The 23,535-nt window shown below is 33.7% G+C and overlaps 1 protein-coding gene and 1 long non-coding RNA gene across 3 annotated transcripts in view; one reads left to right on the forward strand and one right to left on the reverse strand.

Moving 5' to 3' along the window:
- Positions 1–23,535, forward strand: part of side-VII (sidestep VII) — a 395,213-nt gene that overhangs the window by 268,751 nt on the left and 102,927 nt on the right. The window lies entirely within an intron of this gene.
- LOC138124578 (uncharacterized) lies at positions 9,924–11,179 on the reverse strand. Its single transcript, XR_011157198.1, has 5 exons — positions 11,021–11,179; positions 10,862–10,972; positions 10,344–10,811; positions 10,196–10,297; positions 9,924–10,142 (listed from the first exon to the last, which is right to left on the reverse strand). It is a non-coding gene; the product is annotated as an uncharacterized lncRNA (long non-coding RNA).

Below are 23,535 nucleotides of genomic sequence, written 5' to 3' on the forward strand. Positions count from 1 at the left end.
GAAAACGTCAACTTTGCGTTGTCAAATGCAAGCGCAAAGACCTACTTTCTACATCGATTGTAGGAAAAAATGTTTATGCCAAAAAGATGTTCCAAATGGCGGAGATGTGGACATGTGTTACATTACTGAATTCACAAAAATACTCTTTTCAAAAAATTAAGTTTGATCCTCGTGCCATTTAAAAAAAATCAAGTTAGCCCTCTATCTTCAAAACAAATGATGGAAGAAAACTGAAAAAATCTCAAATGATAGAATTTCAATGCTTTTAACTGTGTGCCAAATTTTAACAAGCTCTGCTAAACCGTTCTGAAAATATTTAGCTGTATTTATACTTTTTAGCGACACTATGTATTTTTCCTCAATCACAAGAAAGAAAATCATTGTAAGGAAAGAGGCAGAAATTTTCAAAATTTTCCAGGCATACATGCTAGTCTGGAAGAACACAAAACTTTTTTGAAAGATTTTGAGCAGCAAATGTGAAAGTGAAGTGTGACAAATGTTGAAAATGTGACGATGAACAAGGTCATTTTTGAAGGTTCACAATCACAAGAGTCTAAAACACAAAAGTCAATCAATAAGTAATTAATATTTAAGAGATTAAGACGACAATGCTTGGGAAGTTTGAAGAAAAGCAACACAACATTTTCAAAATCTCAAATATGTATGTATGAAAACAAAACAAGAATTTTTTTTTATTGACAAAATCATTTTTGAAAGTTCGTAGGAGCAAATAGTACTATTGCGATCAAAAAATTTTGGACACTAATGTCATCGTGCTGTCATACATTCTAAAACGACCTTTATGTATTAATAACCTCAATTTTGATTGTGTCAATTTTGAAAATGTGAATGTCAGATTTACCGAGAAAATATTCAAAAAGTTGTAAAAATCAGATAAATGGAATAGAACCAGGTTTTAATTAATAAAAAATATAAAACAAATACCCAAATGTACTCGCATATTAAAAAAAATTATATTTTAAACCGGTGTCAAATTGACAACAATTTCATTTTTCATGTGACAGTTTCAATAAAGCATGATTTAGAGTAATTTTTTTAATGTGACAAAAGTTTGATGTCCAAAATTTTATGATCGTAATAGTACTATGGCGGACAATAAATTTAGGCCAGCCTGTCATTGCCTTGACATCAAAATGTGAAGCTGGCATTATGTTCAACTAACCCCATTTTCGATTTTTGTCATTCTTGTCATCGTGACAGCGATAATCAAAATTAAAATTGGGAAAAGAAGCGTGCATCAGAGAGAAGTGCTACTACAAATCAGTTATGCTAGTGCGTTATGATCTGTAAGTTACGAAAAGGGCGAAGGAAACGCCAAACAGCTTGAAAACCTTCAGTTTGACAAACTGACACATCAGTCATAATGACAATAAATGGTCGCTTACATTGACCTTTTTGAAATGTCAGAAATTTGCCGGCCTAAATTTATTGTCCGCCATAGTACATTCTCATTCTCAAAAAAAAATACCATTCCATTATGGACAAACCTTTGTTTCCTTTGGTGTCAGCAACACACCAGTTTTCCTTTACAAATCTTCCGAATCACAATCCTTTATATATATTTTAGATTAACGATTTTATTTCAAATAAAACAAAACTTTACACTTCAAAACCAGCTCTTTATTCTTCGGCTGCGTGTTACAGAATGTATCAAAAAGTCTAAAACTATAACATTTTATGCAAGAGCTCGATAATTAGATATGACATTTACGACCCAGCTGGGGCTCGATGCTTAATCCCCCAGCTGCTTGCTCTTGACCCTATCGGGGTTAAAACAAAAATCCCACGCCTTAACTTAAGTCCATAAAATGTTCCACAATAAATTATATAAAAACTAATAATTAACCACAGTAAATAAATTCCAAACATTAACAAAAAGGGTCCTTTTGGCTCGGCTGATGCCGCCATCCGACGATATTGGTGGAAATGCTCACATATATATATCTACTCTTCCAGAGAATTGCGTCAAATTCTGTTTAAATTCCTGCCTCTGTCACGACTGCAGAACTCCAATTTTGCTCTTCTTACTATCTTATGGCAATTTTCAAACGATTTATTAAGTACTCTTCAAAGAATGAATTTTAAAAATGAACCCTTGACGAGAGCTCATTGACAACAGATGCTCAAACCTTTTAATTGTCAGCAGGTTTGGCCAAGTGAATAATTGATACATTGTTTCCGTCAACATGGTTCTGTTAATGATCAAAATGGAATCGGATGCGGATTAAATATTTAAGTATTGTTTGTCGTAAGGGGCGCTCAATTATGAAAAGCTTTTCAAACAATAAAACATCTAAAAGCTGGATCGTTTCCGATTGGACGCTAAATTAAGTATCGTTTGATCACATCAAGGAAGACGTCGTAGCGATTTAATTTAAATTAATTACTTATGGCAGATAATTGTGCTCAGAAAACAATCGAAACGAGATCATAATCGTTCCCCTATTATCGATGTGCTTAATCAATGTAGCCGACCTGAATTTAAAATGTCATTTCATTGTAGTTTCTCTTGCGGTGGGTTCCTAAAAAGCACATTAATTGAGTAATTGCGTGCCTGTTTAGAATGTCATTGTGCGGTTATTGATTAAGTAAAAATAAATTACCGATTATTTAATTTTTTACCTACATTTGCAGTTTTCGTAGATCAAACACGTATAAAACAGATAATGTAAACGCGAACTTTGCAAAAAGAAAAGTTAAAGTGGAGAAGAAAAAAATGAATAACCTTAAACTTCTACATTCGCGTGATTCGCGAGAATTCCCAAAGGTAACTAAATCAGTTGCAAATGTGAACCTAGAAATACCTATTTACACTAAGAAAGACTAGAGAAATAAATATAATTGTTATTTGTTGGTCTGGCTTCAATCATGAAAAATAAAATTCAGGAGAATTAACATTTTTCTTTTCTAACTATTCCTTTTGTGTGCTTTTAAAACGCTGCCTTATACACAAACATAGCATCGTTTGGAAGTTTTTTAAAGTATAACCGTGTTAAGAAAATTAAGTTATGAAGTTGCAACGTAATGGACCTTTATGATCAAATTTCTGGAAGTTTGTTCAACTATGAATTTGAAAGGGATGAAGATAATCTTTCGTGCGTTATATGTTTTCTCAAAGAGAGTTTTTCTAACATTTACCAATATCTGCATCTTAACAAATTTAAATCTTCTTGTTATTTTCAGCAATTAATCTCTAGATATTTAGATACTGAAACTGAACTTTTAAATAAATATTTAGATGTTAGATTTGAAGTATCTGAATTGTGTATAAATACGTAATTAGAATAAGTTGTGAAAGACTACAAAACTTGTAATTTATATGTATGTATATATTTTAACATCTCCCTTTTGAAAAAAATTTAACATTAACCTTTCTAAAGCCAAATTTATTTAATGCAGTTTAACTTTTACAACAATGAATTGTCCCGTTAAACAACCCATCAAACTCAAATATTAAAAATATACATATTAAGTTGCATACTTTGTTTATGGTATGTTGTATTTATAAATATGTACATATTTATTTAGAAAGTGTTTTGTAATGCACAAACTGTCTAATATCCAAATATGTTAATGGTTTGCCTCCAAATTTGGAAGAAGCAAGTACAATAATTCTTTTTGGTTCTCGATCGGCTGTAGGAAGGCGATAATATATATTTTTAACGTTGTATAAACGCCAATTTCCGCAAAGCTCAAAAATATTTTCAAAGGAAAAGTTAAGAAGGAATGTGTCTCCATCAAGAAAACTTTTCGGTTTAAATCAAATGTAGTTTCGTGGATGCTTTCTTTAATGCCGATTTCAAAATATTTAAGGGATTTCCTTATTGATCAGGTCTAAATCGTTTTAATTACTGTTTATTTTCAAAATTAAAAGAAAACATTTCTGGTGTTTATTTTCCTGAAGTAATGTTATGTGGCTCGGGAAACAAACAAAAAATATATTTTTTGAAGTCATCAAACACGTCAGTAAGTGTCTTATCGGATTATGATGAGATAAAAAAAATGGGATGTTTTTTTTTTGTTTTTCTTCTAAATTAGAGATAATGAATGATGAACCACCCTCGTATACAGATACAGTTTTATGCAACAGTTGGTAGCAAATAAAAGCTCTATTACTTAAACTAAAAAAAAAATCAATGTTTTTCTTAAACTGCGGTTAATCTTCAATTATTTAATTTCAACAGCTGAACCCATATTTTGGCAATACAGAATTTCTTCTTTAGAAATCCTGTTTAGTTGTATTTCTCCTTTTCTAACATATTACAATTATTACCTGTCATCATTTTTTTCTTAACTCTGCATACTGTGTTCTCATCTTAACATTCCTCATTTTGATCTAACAACTTTTTTTATCGTTATCATTTCACATACCTACGTTATCTTGCTGTTTCTTCACAGCTTCATTTGTTTTCCAATTTGTTTGTTAACTTTCTCCTTAAAAATTTTATATTTTTATCAGAATGTTACACACTATCCAGAAACTTTTTCCTAAATTATTTTTTAGCTGTTTTCTACCGGCAAAAAAATTTTTCAGTTTATATACCTAACTTGACATCTGTCAAACATAACCTCAAAATTTACAATTAATTCATGTTTTTCCAAATTTTTGCCTAAACGAACTTTTGCCTTTGTGCTCGCCTGTTTTCAAGTCTCGGCTGCGCCTCGACTAGATAACCCAGACTCAGACGACTTTTTGGGCCTTCATACACAAATAACTACGTATTGTAAATTATTTTGTCTTTATTTTTTTTTGCTTCACATTTTATTTATTTTATACTTCACTTCTTCTTCACCAATCTCTTTTCCATTTGTCTTCTGGTAAAGTTCCTAATTTATTTCTATTGTTATAATTTGTTTCATTTATTTTTCTGATATGTACCTACTATTGGGGACAAATTACTTTGGCCGTCAAAGTCAGTTGACTGACATAAAGCTGTAAAACAAGCATTAGGACGGTTAACCTTATTTTTTACTACTGTCAACCACTGTCACTGTCAAACTCATCATTGCAAAATGTTAAATACCGAAAAAATGGACAACTAAAGGAGATATTCTTAGGAGGAAAAATTGAAAAGGTTTCCACAAGGCAATTTGGCCCATGGACAATCCCCCAGAAACAAGGGAGATGATTCTAAATTTTTGAATGGTGGAAGATGCCATATTTTTGACAAGAGAAAAGTCAATAATTTGAAATTGTCATCACTATTGACTTGACGTTAATGCTTGGTTTACATTAATTTGTTTTGAAGTGACAGAAGAATGACGACCAAAGTATTTTGTCCCCAATAGTACTTTTATTTAAAAACTAAAGTATAATACCGATCCTGCATTAAAATGTTCTTTTATTACAATTACGATTTTATTTTATTTTCATTTATTTATCACATAACTTTTCTCTATTCCATCTTTTTTTATGTCACATTTTGTTTGAAGTTTTGTGTTCCATCAACAAAAAAAATTATAATTTCCAGCCACCTTCTGATCCACCAGCATTCTTCAGATCCTCAACACATTTCCTCAACATGTACCTACCTAAAGTTGACTCAAGTTGCAAAAAAACACTTTGCATTTGCAACAGCATTTTTATGGCATTAGTCATTTGAAATTACTTTAAAACTGTACTTATATGGAAAATATTCAACCCAAACTATGATTTTCTGGTCCCTTTCTGCCCTTATTTGGTTCAAAAATATGAAAAAAATGCTGTTGCAAATGACAAGTGGTTTTTTGCAACTGGAGTCAACTATACTACAAAACATCATTGCATCATGAATTTACATCATACAAGGTGTAACAGAAATGAGTACATTAATTTTAACCAGTAACAGAACTCGTCATGATAAACAATTTTTCTATGTACCATTTATTCTAAATCCGTAATTTTTTTTAGGATTTTCCCCCCTCATAAATTAACGAGCCGTTTATGTAAACCTTCTAAGCACAGGTTTTAACAATGTACGAGTATAATTTTGTTTTAGTAAAAATGCTTAGAAACGGTCGTCACAGATATTTGTCAAATACTCGAAAATGATTTTTAATTGTTTTTATTTAGTGGGTTATCCCTGTCGACCAGGTAGCGTCGTCTGCAGTGGCGGGTAGCGTCCTCAGTTAGCTTATGAACCAAGAAAAACTTGTCGGGTAGAGAGTGAGAATTGTCTTCAGTATCTAAACGTTCTACTTTATAATATCATCGTATTCTTGGGCATCCAGATTTCGGCAATATTTCACAACACCCGTTTTCTGGAATTTTGCGACTCATTGTGCAACGAGCAACAAAATGTTTTTCCAGGTGCTCGAAATAAATCAAAATTCAGTTCTCCAGATGGCTCCATAATCACGGCACCCAATCGTCATAAATATCTCAAATTTTTCTGTCACATCATTAACATTAAGAGCACATTTTGTTAGACAATTCTAATTTTTCTGAACAACTTGTAAACAAATTAAATTTGTAATAGGGGTTTTGAGTTTTTTTGTGACAGGAAACATTATTGTTTCAATCGTTGACGATTAAGGGTTCTAATGACGTAAAAAATGGACATGTTTCCATTAAAAAAATATTTGATGACCTGTCAAAATTATTTTTGTTTTAATTTTCTTAGTTATCTCAAAGTTTTTTCATATTATCACAAATACCTTCAATTTTGAATTTCCTGCACTACCATTCTATATTTGCTATCGTTTTTATTGGAAAACCGTATATTACAGCTTTCCGCCACTCCATGTCTTTTCTTGTCACTTTTCCGATAATTTTTACTGTTATTACTCTAATACAAATAATTTTTTGTAAGGTCATCCAAGACTCCGAACACTATGCGCCAAATATATTACTGCTTTAGTCTCAATGACAATACACGATGAACAGCTGTGGTAATAATATTAATTACCTACGCAACAGATCCTGTTTAATTTCCATAATTCCTGCTGTCCGTTCGGACAGTAGATCTTTGGTAGATAGTCTTCATTCAAATATTTGTAGTGTCAACATGAAATCGAGTTATGTTCCTAAAGCAAATGCAAGGATATTTGCGAATGGACAGAAAAAACTGTGAGTCGAAACATAATTTCAAACTCGAAGCATTTTCATTTCGAGAATATATGAAATAGGAGCGGCAGACTCACGTCCCTCTATAATATCGTGTTTGTATATGCTGACATTTCTTAATATCCCTCAGGACGGTCAGTAGATGCTACACGAACGTATTTTTTTCACAAACAAACGTCTCGTTCTTGTTTTCATTCCGACATCACGAAAATTATCCCTCTCGGCGCAAAACGGTCACTACAAGATCTTGAGACACAATTCGAAAACCAAAAAAGTCTCTTCTAATAATGAGAAAGTTGTACTAGATAGGCACAGAGTAATAATAAAAATTGTTAATTTATTTTTTCCAAACCCCATAATTCATCGAAAATTCCTAATTATAATATGTACAAATTTAATGTAGCTAGTATTTTTTTTTCTTTTTTTTTTCATTTACTTATTCTTTTCATGACATTGCAATTTTTCTTTGAGATGATGTTACACCACAACCCTGTATTGAAAAATGTTTTGTAGGCCTTGTACGCCTCCCACGTGGAAAAATGATTATTTGTGGGCCGTAACAGTTCCGAAGGCCTTCTTCCGATGTCCCTAAACGGTCGGGGAAGCAATAAAAGCCGTCGGAAATGAATTGGTCTTGGATGGGTGAAATGAGACGAGATCGTCAGAGGGCGGCAGTTTATTTCGTTCCATCAAAGGCGTTTTACGCACAAACTCATGGTCAGTTTCGAATTACGACAGACGGTCACTCTTGTCTAACTTAATTATTGTACCTGACTTGTTAACAAAGGAATTCGTGCGCTCGGAGATCTCCTCTGTAAGACGATTAAATGCTTCCTTTGAGACGTGAAGCGTAAGGGTGCGCTGATAGCGGTCAAGCCGTGGACCCTCGGTGACGTCTCTTCATCAAACAACCTTCACCTTAACATTCCTTCGGCCAATTAACTGTCCTTGATTGTTTCCGAAGAGGGAAACCTTTGAAGATTTTTCTGGCTTCGAATAACCTAATTGGACAATAAACGCCAATGTAATCCGGTTTTCAGCAGTCTTGCAGCTGTGAATCAAGAAGAAATAGAAACTTAATACATTATTGAATATGAGTAGGTGAGCAATAGAAGAAAGATACTGCTCCGTAGAAAAATTTTAAAAGTTTCAAACCAACTTAAATTAAACGATTTTACAAAATGTACAGTTACAATATTTTATCCCTCTTGAATTTTTGAAGTGAAAACTTCTTTAGGCGGACCACGATATTATTCCGGGCAGTGAATTAGTTTCACCGTCAGGCGTCACGTCACACGCTCCGAGGCGAAAGGCTCATTCGAGTGAGTTAAAAACAGCATTGGATTTAAATATGTCAAATGAGAGTACAAACCATAAAATGTGGGACCTACAATAGACGTTGTTTTTTAAAGATATTTAAATAGGTTTGAATCCAAAGTACTTATTTATTTCATATTTCAGCTATCACAAGCTCGTTAGTCCTGATTCCTCCAAGTACTATCTTTATACTATATAATTTATACAGACTGATTCACATAACTTTCCGACCATAACGAAATTTAAATGCAGCCAGTAATACGTTATTTAGTTATAACTTGACCCCGTTATTTACTATGAAATCTGGACACTCCTAGCATTATTGACAATCACTTGACAGTTCCTTTTTGTATAATTCTGAAATAATTTTTGTTAATTAAAATGTGCTCCAATGACGAAAGGATCGATATATGATGAGTCAGTTTCTTAAATTAAAAAAAAAATGTCGATTACTGGCATTTTAAAACTTTTGTAAGTGAGGTTTTGTGAGGGACATCCAAACCATACAAAACTTTTAAATAATTCATATTTTTGGATCAAGTTATCAATGAAAAACGTATTGCTGGCTGTATTTAAATTTCATTAGAGTTGGAAAGTTATGTGAATCAGTCAGGTAAAAATACAACCCAAAATACATTTTACAAAGCATTCATTGTGTTTTGGTATTTAAAAATTAAATCTGGAATCCAAGTAGGCATTCTGTTTGCTTGAAAAGTATAACTGTCATTGCATTTTTCGTCATACCTTGTTGAGAGAGGTATTTTTCCGTCAGAACTTGACATTCATTAGGTTGACGTTAAAAACCACAAAAACTAACGATTTTATCAATATTTTGGTGTTATAAAATAATATTGCACAACAAAGTATGATTTATAAGAAAATTATAATTGGGTCAAATACCTTGGATTATCAAGCTCTTTTAAACGCAATTTTGCAGTTAATAGAGATAAAAAAGTTTATCAACTATAAACTACGTAAAATCACATTTAGGATAGCTGACTAATCTCAATTCACTTATTACTTTATTATTGTTATTACAAAAAGTAAATATTACAACACGAAAGAATTTTAGAATAGGTTTTTTTTAAACATCATAAAAGTACAAAATAAAAACATTCTTTAGATATATGTACATATATTTTGTTATTTCACGTTTTATCAAGGGAAATTAAAAATGTGTTGTTAATTTATAAGAAATTTAACTTTGAAGTATCTCACTACAAATACAACTTCCTTAAAGCTAAATTTGATTCATGATAAACACTTCAAATTTAATTGTAGGTACCTACTGAGGAAATATATTTTCCTCTGGATCTACATTTTTCCTTCTTGTTCGTAAAATACACTATGGCCCGGTTGTATAAAGCGATGTCAAGTTCGTTGTTAAAGTTAACATAATGTCAAGCGATCTGATTGGGGGATATTTCATTGGATTTGAATCAGCCAATCAAATGGGCGGATTTCCGACTTGACACGATGTTAACTAAGCTTTATACAACCGGGCCTAAATTTTATACAACTGGGCCTATAGTCAACCAGATAAAAAATCAAACGTTTATTTAATCAAATTAAATGTACATCATTTTTCTACAAAAAAAAAAGATCTATTTGACACAAATGTATGAAACATCTTTTCTTCATTACGGAAAAATTCCCGGATTACACATGTCTAAACACTTGTGATTGCCGAAACATATTATTTTTGGACACTTCACCTGGATCCATTTAGTACTTCCACTGCTAGACCTTCGAGCTTCTCCTAAATTATATAATTTTTGTACATTTAGTCCACCTTGTTTTTCTAAATTATACCTTCGAAATTTAAAGTGGCACATATGTCAATACAACTCCTGACCCCAACACAAACTACACTAGGACAATTCATTCGGATCCATCTATACGTGTCAGGCCCTTCTAAAAATGCAAATTAGAAGAGTGGGTGGAAAAGACAACAACTCACCATTTTTAACAATATCGTTTGAAATGTTGTCCAAGCTGATTGCATAGCTTGAGACCAAAACACACGTAAATCCAAAAACTAAATTGGTGTTCATGCCTGTGTCTGATAAATAATCGAATAAACTTATTTTATAACCATCATTAGTCCTGAGTTTGCATTATTGCAAACACTTGGCAGATAACATGAGAAATGTGTAATCACAGGTCAAAGATAACAAAAATGAATTCTGCAAAGTTTGCACTTGATGAAAATAACAAACTGTATTCTGTTTTTTTAATTGTATATTATTTGCTTGGTTTTACATAACGTCTACAAGAATTTTTTTTCAGTTGTACTACTATGGATAAATTCCAATATCACAAAGATCTACACATTTTCCATTTGGGAAGCATACAATATTGGGGCAACTCACTTTAGCCCATTTAAAACGAAAATCCTGGGATGCTCCACTCGTTAAATTAAAATTTCCTGCAAGTCGTTAATACCTATATTAAATTTTTTGCTCTTCGTTAACTTACTTTTTGACCAAATGTGTATCTCACAAAGATCTACACAATTTCCATCCTCGAAGCATACATCATTAGGACAGTTCATTTTAATCTTTTTATAAAATTCAACCCCAAACTTTCCTACAAGAAAAAATATTATAAAACCCCTTAGGAAAAACTTTCATTTACCATCTTTTGGAATGTCATTTGGCGTCTTGTTTGAGTTGGAAGCAATGTTTAAGCTGAGAACACTCAGAAACACAAATATTACACATAAGTTCATGTTTGAGTTACAAAAAAATCTTTGAAGACTAAAGTGATAACTGCTGCTGAACTTATTTTATAATCACGGAAGGTCCTGAGTGTGCAGAAAATTGATTTATGATGAAATCGTAATCATGGATCAAAGTTCTTTATGTTTTGAACTTTAAATATGTCAGTGGAAGACTGAAATAACAAGAAAAATACCTAACAGGGGAAGGTTTTAATTACAAATTTTTCAATAAACACGACAGAATTACTCGAAAATTATAAAAATAAATACCGTCAGCATGGGTGTCATGGGTGTAGTTCAAATAAGAAAAAATGTTTGAATGGGAGTATGACAAAAAGAAACCAAGAAACGAAAACGAAATATTAAAGATGCAAAAATAAAAATATATTAAGGGTCTAACAATGAGGGAAAGTTTAATAAAAAACAAAATATTCAAATGATATCACATTTAATGGTTGAGAACAATAGAAAAAGCTAACCTAAGTAGGACGTTCTAAATTTTAAAACAAAGAATGCAGAAAACAGAAAAAGAATTATTTGGGAGACTTATTCAAAATTGAATAGTTATTTATGCAACAAGTGCAAAAAGTGAATGATTATCGCACGCGACGTGAAAATTGTCCCAAGAGCCGCAGATGAGTAGGACAACACGTCAAGTGCAATAATACTTTTTGCACGTGTTGCATACAATATTTTTTCTACGATCGAACAAAAAAACGAGAAAAAAACAACGACAAACAACAGTTCCGTCCTGTGCGTCGTGTGTAAAAATGCAATAAGCACGATCGTAGAGAGACTGTTGAGAGATGCGTGTAATAAAGACTTTATTGCACTAGTGCAATTAAGAGGCACTTTTTTCACTAAAAACAATGCAATGAACACTCACTTTTTGCACGATCGTAGAAAAATGTATTTAAAATTTTGCATCGTTATGTATGAAGAATCGAAACGAATATGCAGGTGGTCCCGATATAACCTGCCAAAAAAATTGGGATCTAACAAGTCCGGAAAACCCATTTTTATTAGGTCCAAAATAATGGACATAAATTAATCACTATTCACACCCATTCGACGCTGCTAACCACAAAAATACGTACTTATAATAATATAATAATAATACAACCTATAATAGTCAGGAATTAATTGTTAGTGTTTGTATGTATGACAGTATCTAAGCAACTATACCTGAGTGGTTTGTAACAAATCTGACAAATTGAATCAAATTAATGACATTTATTGAAAACGCTGTACGGTGTCAATTTTTTTTTGGTACTTTCGCTGCATATTTATTTTCATAATTACAACACCAATCTGTAAGAGTTAAATTTAGCGAATGCAGCACAATATCTTGTAACGAACATCTTGGATCACAGGTTCAAATAATGATGTCTTGACCACCTCGTTTCAAATTTGGCCCTCGTTTTTTTTTTTTTTTTGATAGTTTTGTATATCTTGCAAATGAATTGAGGCAATTTACGTGTCACGTTTCGTCAGAACCCCAAAAATGAGTTAACTTAAACTTTCACTGTCTTTTTGGAAGATGAACTCGTGACGTTTCGACTGAAGTTTTATTCACCGTAACAAATATCCCAAACATTCTTTAGGAAATCCTTCCGAATCGGTAATTTTTTTTGAAACTAGCTGGAATATAGTTTCAATTTGGTGCATGTTCACAAGATTTTTCTAGTGAGTTTCAAATCACTGGACGAACTCTTAATCAGTCGACATGAACGTGAAGATTCACTTTTTTTTCACTGTAGTAAACATATCAATACCTCTACCTCTATTTCTCGTTTTTCTTTCCATCAACTTAAACTAATTTGCCAAAGGGTATATCTGAAACATTCTGATCAATTCCCACTTGACACTTTGTGTAAATGTAATTCCGCCACGACCTAATCCGTTTTCGTGTCCTAATACTCTACAAATAAACATTCATGTCCATTAACTAATCAAAGGTATACAAAATACAACTAATCACAACTCCCTTCAGGCCAACGGCTTTATCCCTCTCCCTGATAATTTATTAGGAGAACCAAACCTAATGGTCCCTACGACTAATGGAACAAACGGATTATTTGGTTCCAACAATAATAGCACAATGTTTAAAAAAATTACTCTCCAGTAATTCCGAACATTTTTCGTCGGAGTGGGTTTCAATTTTAATCCTGCAATAAACGCAACATAAATAAAATGACCCTGTTTCAACGTGAATTGTAAAGTTGCGACAATATTTATTTTGTTACCAGTGAAGTTTTAATCAAATTAGGATAATATATGTTCAATTAAATTCAATTTTGTGATCTGTCCCAGAACTCGCAAAAAGTTATTTATTCAAGTCATTAATTTTACAAAGCGACTAATCAGAAAAATTATTACTTATAGTGGATTCCAAAAACATCCGTGCTGTCAATTGCCACAATTTGTGAAAACTTATTATTCGCAATGTACCCGGCTGAAAATTGAAACATAACTTTTGATTGAAAGTAGTGTACTATGCTTAATTTTTTGTGAGGTTATGTATGATTTGGATGTTTCTGTCAAATTTCGGTTAGATCAAAATTTATTTTGGCTGTTGTTGGATTGTTTAAATTTTAAAAAAGACATGCAACATTAAATAGAAAGACCAGAAAATCTCATTAGAACAGTCAATTGCTTGCTCTTCTCTGGCTTTAAGTAATTATTGACAAATTGTAATTGATACTGGGCCGGTTGCACCAACGTCAGTTAAATTTAACTATAGATTAAAATATACGAAAACATTGTTATAACAATAGGTAACTAAAGTAACCAAGCATTTTAACCCACAGTTAATTTTAACTGACGTTGCTGCAACCGGCCCACTGTGTCATAAAAATTTGGCGGGGTTTGATTGCTGCAGGGTAGTCAAGCAAGTAGGTACATTGAAAAATCCTAGACCAGCTTTGTCAATAATCAGTGTGACAACTTGAGGGAACTTTGATAGTTCGAATGTTTTTGGAACGCTTTTTACATGACAAGTAATGAGGAACGAAGTATTAAAGTTACAACCAACACATTTTTCCGTGTGGCCACCCATTCAAATTCGAACCGCATCCAACGCTGCTTAACTTCACTTATCGAATGATGATCGTGGCTTCGTGGCTTTACTACTTTATTATTATTATTAAATCATCTGTAACTGTTGGGCTAGGCAACTTGAAATGACCCTATCCTGGGTGTCATTGTCGGAGGCGGCCAGCTCTTATCATCGCCCCCGCCCCATCAGTTACCCCGCGCAAATTACGTTTACATTTTCTTGTCGTCTGCTTGACGAATAATTTATGCGTGGAATTACGCATCGTTGTCGCCTAATACGGTCCCACGTCGGCCATAACTTATGCGGTCCGGTCACCACACTCTGGACCGGCAAGAATGGCAACAATGCATTCATCGACCGCCGAAGCCGGCAAATTCGGCGGTCAACGAAGCATCGGCAATGCATGTCGGTCGGGCGAGGCTCGGAAACAATTGGACAATTGGCGTCTACCATGACTGCAGATGTATTTGTCAGCCGTGGCCGAGCACAATGATTTGTTCGGCAACAGTGCAGGCGCCGATGGCTGCACCGCAGCCAAACCGCGGCCGTGGGGCGGCGGGATAGGCGGCATGCACCAACCGCACCAGCGCTGGCGGAGATTCCCCGAACCTTGAAACCGGTTCAGCTGCTCCTGCAAAGCGTGGAGGAGGCTCCTGCTGACTAACGGTCGGGTCTCAGAGAGCTGCACATTAATGCAACGGATCAAATGAAAGCTTGTGCAGCCACACGATAAGACGGAAACGTCAAGGATGAAGAATTTAGACAAGTCTTCAGTAACTGTAGTGCAAGAATTCCAACTACATACTTGGTTTCATATGTGACAACAGCGGCTGTTATGTCCTCTGCTCTTAACCGCAACTAGATTTACTTTCAACTCCTTTGCAATCACTTCAAATTCTAGCCACAAAACCTTGTAGGTACTGTAAGCAAATAAATGAATGTCGTGTTGTCTCTGAGGCTCCAATTTCTAGAGTGAATCAGTTTGGACAAGCCTACTTTGTAGGCAAGTTTTATCACAAGCTATGGGTTTTCGTTCAAATGTTGAATGTGAATCTATTGAGATGGGTACTCGCTTGCTTCACAGACGACACAACATTACCTTTTTTGCTTGCTATACATAGGAAGCGAAGGTGGCGATTTCGTGCTCTGCGTCTAAAACACCAACCAAGTCTTTTTCAGATGTTTCGCCTTCGAAGTGTTGTCCCCGTGCAGTTTTCTTTTTAATTTCCACCAGTACCACTCAGCAAGTTCGCCATGTACCTCTGATACGGTAATTAGCGCTCGACGTAATGGCGAATAAAACGTCGCTTGACGCCTCTGGCACGATTGAAAGCAATTTAATTGGCTAACGAACCGCCAAGTGTGGTCGCTGCCCGCACTGCTCTCTAGCGATGCGTGATGCAAATCACGTCGTGACGTCACTGGTGCTCAACTATGAAAAATACGTCCGACGCTCCGGGTCATGTTTAATTCGCATAATTCACGTTCCACGGATATACATAAATTACTCCATATTCATTTTTCAAATTGAAATACATATTTATCAGTCAGGAACAAAGGCGAATGCAGGCGGATTGTAATTTAGTGTTTTTGGGTCTCCAGTTTTGTTGTGTTCTTATTTACATTTTCACTGCAACCTGTTATTGTGGTGAAACGTGAAACTTGGTAGGAATTTCTGCGTGTTGGATGCAATTTCTAACGGGATTTATTACGACTCGTAATGGGTTTGATTCAGAGTTGGGTAACAGTCCCATGTGGATCAACTTTTACGTCGCTTTATTTGCTAAAGTAATTTTCATGTTTAATCAAACTAGTTAATTACGTTCTAAGCATGGATGTCTCTGTTTTCCACAAAAAGTTTACACAGTAAGGCCAATAGGGTTCCAAACATGTTGCTGATTCTACGACGAATAGAACATTTATTTATTGTTTACAATTGCCACATCGAAAAGGATTTATTTTTGTGTTTGTTCCAACTGTCTCCTCCGAGTCCTACGGGATGTTTTGTGCAGATTTCCTTAATTAAAATTAACGACACAACATAGCACTGTTACAAATTGTGCGATATCTGCAAAGTCATGTTGCCAGTTAGAACTGATTGTTGTTTGTTTTTAAGACTTTCTTACAATAGACTAAACAGATAAATGAATAACTTAACAAAACAAATATAAACACTATATAGAATAGTTGCTTGGATAAACCATTTCACAAGTACCATGAAAAAGAAAAGACGTGTTAACTAATTTCTTATTTAAAACATCGGTATCATTAGTACTAAACAGTAATGTTCTGTGTTTAAAAATTTTGAGAGGATGGTTATTCTCATTGGAATTTTATTTTTTGACATTATTATTACTTCAGAAACAAAAATAAACTACAGTATCCCAGAATTTTTTATTTAACTTTTAACTACAATTATTATACAGGGTGATTCTGAAATAAGTTTGGAAAAAAACCGGTAATTGGTGATGATGAAAAGAAGTCATAAACAAAAAAAGATTCTTATAAAAGTTTTTTCGTTTTCGAGATACAAATGATTGAAATTTTGGTCAGAATTGCTAGAGGTATTTTCATATTTGATGGCGGAAACAAAAAACTGAGAAATGTCACAAAAATGTGTTGTCAGTGTCAAATTTCTCATAAACGCCGTAAAAAGGAATGTCTAGGTAAATTTAAATTTTCGCTAAATAGATTGAAAAAACAAATTCTAAGGAAACCAATTTTTGTAAGTGCTTCAAAAGGAAAAGTTATTCTCATATAATCAAACGTATTACAAATTATTTCTCTAGTTCGACGATGAATAACTTTCTTATTGCCAATTTGCTGCATTTCTGTCGAAATCATTGACACTGACACTGAAAATACAAATTTGTGTCATCTCTCAGTCTTTTGTTTTCGCCACCAAATATGAAAATATCTCTATTTTAGTACGCTGCTGATTACCTGATTATCTGGGTAGTTTAGCAACAAAAATAATCAAAGGTAAAATGTGCCCGTCAGTCACAAACGTAACATTGCTCCTTTCGATTATTTCCATAGAAACATTTACAAAGCAGTGTGCTTGCACCTACAACTTTATTGTGGAGTTGATCTAACAATGGTTGCTAATGAAGTGAACAAATTCGGACAAATTTTCCCTATTCATAGGCGTTGAAAATACAAGGATATAGGATAATTTCCATTCTTTTGATTTTACCTCCAAAAGTCATTTACGCAGAATTAATTTGTGTCAAGGATACTCCACATTTTTTTTCCAAGCTTATTTCAGAATCACCCTGTATGTATTTGAATCTTACATAACGTTTGATAGAGGACATGTTAGTGCTAAACGTAAATATTATCTTACAAACATTAATTTTTAATTATTTGTTTTCTGTGCAATCTTTGGCTTTGTCTCTAGAACATAACCGATCTTCTTCTTCTTTAGATTTTTTTCTCTTCTGTTGTTCAGAGCATTCAATTAGTATTTATTTGCATTTTCCAGACAGTTATTCATTTTAATTAATTTATCTGAAATTATACATTCCTAAATATTGAAAATTTTTGTTGAGTTCTCCACTTTTCACTCGAATTTCAAAGGATCTACAATTTAATTTCTCGCCCTAGCTTCTGTTCCTCCAATCTTGTAATACTCTTTGAATTTGAATTCTAAACACAGTTCTAGACACACAGCAACTCTGTTTTAAGCTTTTGGTTACTTGAAATCCAATTTTGTAATTCTTGAAGACGTTGAATACATCTGAAATTGAATTTGAAATGAGTCTCCAAGTTTATTCTTGACCACTTCTTGTTTTCAAATAATTTTATCAGGTTGTAGCAGAATTCTGTGCAAATAAGCCTTCAATGCATTGTCGTAGACAATTATTGTGGTCTCAAACGCTACCTACTTTATAATAAATCATACCTCATGAAGTCATGAACCTTAGACGTTGGAATTATAATTGTACATTTTGTTATTATTATCTGATAATGGAGAAAATTTATAAAATAAACAAGTGCAACATTTTACATTCGTAAGAATGGGTAATTTACCAGCTTTATTGCCAAATGCGACGCCACTGGTAAGCAGATTTTTCAGTGACATGTCAAACAAACGTCAGTTTTAAAGCAACGGTGTTTGAAGTTGAAGTTTTCGATTTCAGCAAAGTTTACGGACGTTTCCTGTAACTATAAGCAACATCAGTGGTGCAAATGACCTGACCTGTTACTATGACAACTCATATGAAAGTTAATGCCAAATGTGTGCGATTTGCACCACTGATGTTTAATCCAACGTGAACAGGATATATACATACCTACGTATAAGATCAGTCTAAGACAGATGTTTCGATAAAACTAAAGATGAGGAAGCAAGAATGCTACCTCATCTTTTGTTTTATGGTAACGTCTGTCTTAACAAGAGTTAATCACCTTGTACTGATAAGATGATAAAGTAGAAAAAGTCACTGCACTTCAGAACAACTTTTATTGATTTACGTAATCCCTTATTAATTTATAACTACTCTTGGTACATAGGTCAACTCCAGATCTGTTTAAAAAAAATGTTTATCGTGATCTATCAAGTACTTTTCCGGAATATTTACAGGGTCATTATAAATGATTGTACCATCGTAGTAGGCGTTGGTGGTTTAGTTGAATGTGCTGCAAGCTTCACAACATGAGTAAGACTAGTATCGCCGATAGGTAGCGCTGCTGGCGGTAGTGGAAATCTGTCTACTAGTTTGTCTAATGTTGCAAAGCTGGCTGGCGGTGTGGGTTTTCAACGCCTACTACGATGGTACAATCATTTATAATGACCCTGTATTACCCCTTCATTTGGACCAATTTTCTGCATGTCATGTGTATGTCGTGTAAAAAGTGGACATATAGCAAAAATAAATAATAGTATTAAAAAATTGTGATAGCATTCATAAATGGATCTATTCTAAAAATATTTGGCCAACTATTTACGAACTTTGAACTTCAGCGTCATCTTCGATTTAGGTAGTTTATTTTTGATGAACACAATTCGTCTACGATGACAATGATGCATTTATAAATCTTTATTCTTGTGTACTCAGAATATTCAAATGTTATTACAACACCCTTTTTAGTTCATCTTGTTAGGGTACATCCTCTCTCATCATTAATCAACACGGATCACACCTTTCCGAACACGTTCGACATTTTATTACATTTTACGATACCGCGTTCACTTATTTGATTTGCTTGTACACCATCTAATTCTCCTCAGCATGGAATTTTCACAAACACTACATTTACGTGATGCACCAGTGGCATCATAAAATATCAAACCTTCCCTTGCTGCAGCACTAAAACTCCCTCGTACTCTTTTACTGACCTGTTTTGAATAATTGAAACAAAGCAGGTTTCGCCCCAGCAGCAAACTCATTTTGTACACGAAAATAGCCTGCACCGATTGATTAACATCTCTTAAAAATTCATATGCAATGGAAGCTATAGAAGTCGACGAAAGAAATTCCTCGAACTTTGGGAACATAAACAAGAACTGCGGAAGTTTCCAAATGGTCGGTGGGTCCGTGATTTAATGAAAACTTTAGCATTTGCTTCGGCAGGTAGACATGCAAGGTTTAATATTCTTAGAGTGAAGGAATGAATATTAAGTTTTGTGCAACCACCGTTTACGAACTTTCCGACGAAGGTAAGGAAACAAATATTTACGGAACATAACAGAAAGATGGGAAACGCTTGCGTAAGGCGAAGATGCGGCGTCGTGCTCCAACCCTTTGAGATGATTTAATTAAGATTATTTATGATTTTGAACGCCCGGTCCGCGATTACTTGGCGAGCTGAGTCCAATCGATCACCAGGTGAGAAATCGCGTAAGTGATTTTTATCTGGATCGCGTCATCTGGGGGTAGTTTCGGAGCCCCAATTAAATTAATTTCGTTGTTTTCAGTGATAACAACTCGCCCTTCGTTCGGAATGGGTCGGTTTGGTGGGTTAGAGGAGAGGAGTTACAACACCATTTCGGCCGTTAGCTAAATGGATTCACAGCTGAGAGACTAATTATCATTGTGCCTACTGCACATCGTATTAACTGACCAAGGGAACACAGCAAAATAGGCTAATTGGATTCTGGACTTGAAATTCATTTAGCTCTTCCATTCATAATCCAATCTGCTAGTCACTATATTATTCATAATTTGTATTGTATCGCGATTCGTTTTGTGCTGTCGTACAAAATTTGTTACGACAAAACGAAAATTCTTTCGCTAACACAATCTCGTATTGTTCGGGTCCAACAATGGAACGGTGGTCATTTCAGGAAGTGCAATGTTTGAAGCAAAATCGAGCCGGTAACGGAACGAAGGAATGATTAAGAGCGACGACAAAAAGGAACAGTTTGTTCAACTCTCGACTTGCAAGACTTTTAATTCTTCTTCGTGTCACTCAAATTTTATATTGTGACTCGACAATTTCCGGCTTCTTGTTCAACTTATGTCAGGTCATGTGTGTTTTTTACTCCAAGAGATCAAAAGCTATTATAGAAAAATTAAATTAAATGTACAAAGTGTCTATACCAGAACGTATATCAAGAGTCCTGTGGAATTTGAATATATTTATTTGATTTTTGCCGCTCTGTAATATATTGTGGTAAAAAGAGAGGTTATGTAAACGCTGTACCAAAATCAAAAAACCATTGTAGTGCAAATAACACACATTTTTCATGACATTTCCTATTACTTATCATAGTGACAGATAAGTCATTTGCAGCCCAATGGTTTTTTGATTTTGGCACAGCGTATAAGTCCATTAATGACAGATTTTTAATAGACTGTTGTAAGATGAAAAGTAGGTAATTAGAATACTTACAAAACTGAAGAAAATCACAAGCAAAGCGACTAAGACGTAAAACTCGCAAGCGACGCTAAGATTTAATAATTTGACATTTGACTGTTGACATTTGGCGGCTTCAATGGCTCGACATAGTTTGACACAATAAAATTATAGAGCGCCACAATTGCATACGACTTTTGATATACGTTCTTTTATACCGTGAGTTTTTTATTTTACTGAAGATACACCAAATGTATCTGTAAGTTTGGTTGCCTATCTTAAATTAATTGACTTGTCCACTTTTAGAACGAATTGTATGTATTGTATGTTTTACATTGTATGTTCAGCGAAATAAGAAATTCACTGTAGACATTTTGTACATTTTATATTTAGAATTGCTAGTTGTTAGGGTCTTGTAGTTTCTTTCTATTTTATTATTGTTATCGACGCTATTAAGGAATATTTTTTAAACGACACTATCAAATGAAAATGATTTAAATCATCAAATTCTTTACAAGCAAATAAATAAAAGTATTTACTACCCGAGATTTTTTTTATTTGAAACACTATTTTTTTGTAGTTTACTCATGCCCAATGTGATGATAAACAGAATTTTACAGTTGCTCAATTATACGGCGTGATAAAGAATGATTGAATCTGTTGGTGACAATTAAATTTCATTCATTTTTGTAATAACATAAACATAACCGACATACCTAACCTAATTTTTTTTTGCGTTAAAAAAGTGCCACAGCGTGTCATTTTTTAACGCAGTTATAAAATTTTTCATTCATAATTAGTAGTTTTTTAACGAGTTCGTATGTAAATTGGCATTTTTTTGGCATGAATGGGCCAATTTAAAACGAGGGTTTCAAAGGTCCACGGGTTCACATAGGAGAAAATTTTACTCACTTGTTGCATAAATAACTATTAAATAACTCTAACAGCATCTCAATATGTACCAACAAAACACTGTAGTTTTTGTACTTTTGTAAACGCTCCAATATTTTCTATTCTCTACCACAGAAGTAGAAGTTACTTTCTGCTAAAATCGATGGTCCAATAATAATTCAAGAAAATGTTTTTTACATTTATTATTATCACTTTACTTTTTTGATTTTAATGATTAATGTCAATTTAATATTTTGTTTATAAAATATTAATAAATTATAGATTATTATACAAATTAAGTACATAACATTTTTATTTTACAATACAAAAATTTCCGATAATAATGCGGAATCTGGAAAAGTGCCCCAAATGCTTGCAGAATTTCCACGTTGAATGGCAAGGGAAATCCTCTCAAAAAGGAATTTCTCTGATTTTGAAACGCCTGATTTAATATTACCTAACTTATTTACTTCCTACTTATTTACTATCACTAACTAACCCACTTACGAGTACTGGTGGTCTTGGTTTCCAATTTAACTATTCAATTGAGATACTGGTAATTTTCCTTTATATTTTCCGTACTTTACACATTTTTAGTTTTATCAAAAAACTTTAGAAAATAGGGTTTAAATGGACACCACGTTTTAATTATTTTCTCTGTTTCCTCCGAGTTCTTTTTCGGACACAAACACATTTAAAGCTTTTTGTTTATCTTGTCTCTGCAACAGAATAACATTTTCCCATTTGCGCGTATGCACTTTGTTCAATTTAAAAGTACGACACGAGGAAATGGAAAAGTTTTCTATTTATTTATCGTGACACAACAAAAAACTTAATAATTACAGGTCTCCTTTGAGTTTAACACAGATTCCGCGAATGTCTGTCCATCAAAACTACTTCCGGTGTAATTAATTGTCACCGCAATAAATTGAAAACATTTGTAAGATCGCGACTGTCAAAGCACTAGCCCCAGGTTCCGCAATTACATCGCTGAAATCTTCAAAAGCGTGCTGAAATCGAACTTAAAGCGGCTGAAAATGTGTAATTTCAGGTGAAATGTGGACGCCGATCGATACAAAGCAAATTTACTTGCTGTAATACTAAGCAAATAAAAACTGTATCTAGTGCGGGAAGCGTTTTAGCGTTATTTAAAAAATACACCACAAAATTCCACAAGACATTTATCACGTTTAAACAGATACTAATGTATCCACAATATTATCTACGTTTGTCACGAAATGTATGTGTTTTTACCGCTTTTATCACATCATTTCTGCACGACATTTATATTTATTTATTCACTTTATTGTGCGCTTTTTATGTTTTCGAAATGCGCCGATCATCAGCCCGACAAAAACTAGAGAAATTTCGCGTGACATAAATAAGCTCAACTGTCACAATAAATTCAACACAGACATGTCTTCATTATTATATTCACAAATTTTTATGTGGGGGAAAGGAACCCCGCGAACTTATGCCGCCGTATTTTTGGCCCAAGAGAATCAGATTTCTGCCCCATATTTTTCCCCAAATCGGACAAGACACATTTTCGTTTATGCATTTTTTGATTTATTTCTCAAAAACATATTTTTTACACTTTACTGAGCCCTCTAGCAGTGACAGATGAAAAAATCATTGCTGTCTTTTGTTGGCCGTTGTCCAATTACGCTGAATCCAAAG

This window comes from Tenebrio molitor, chromosome 2 (genome assembly GCF_963966145.1).
Source record: "Tenebrio molitor chromosome 2, icTenMoli1.1, whole genome shotgun sequence".
In the NCBI taxonomy this organism is placed as follows: Eukaryota; Metazoa; Arthropoda; class Insecta; order Coleoptera; family Tenebrionidae; genus Tenebrio; species Tenebrio molitor.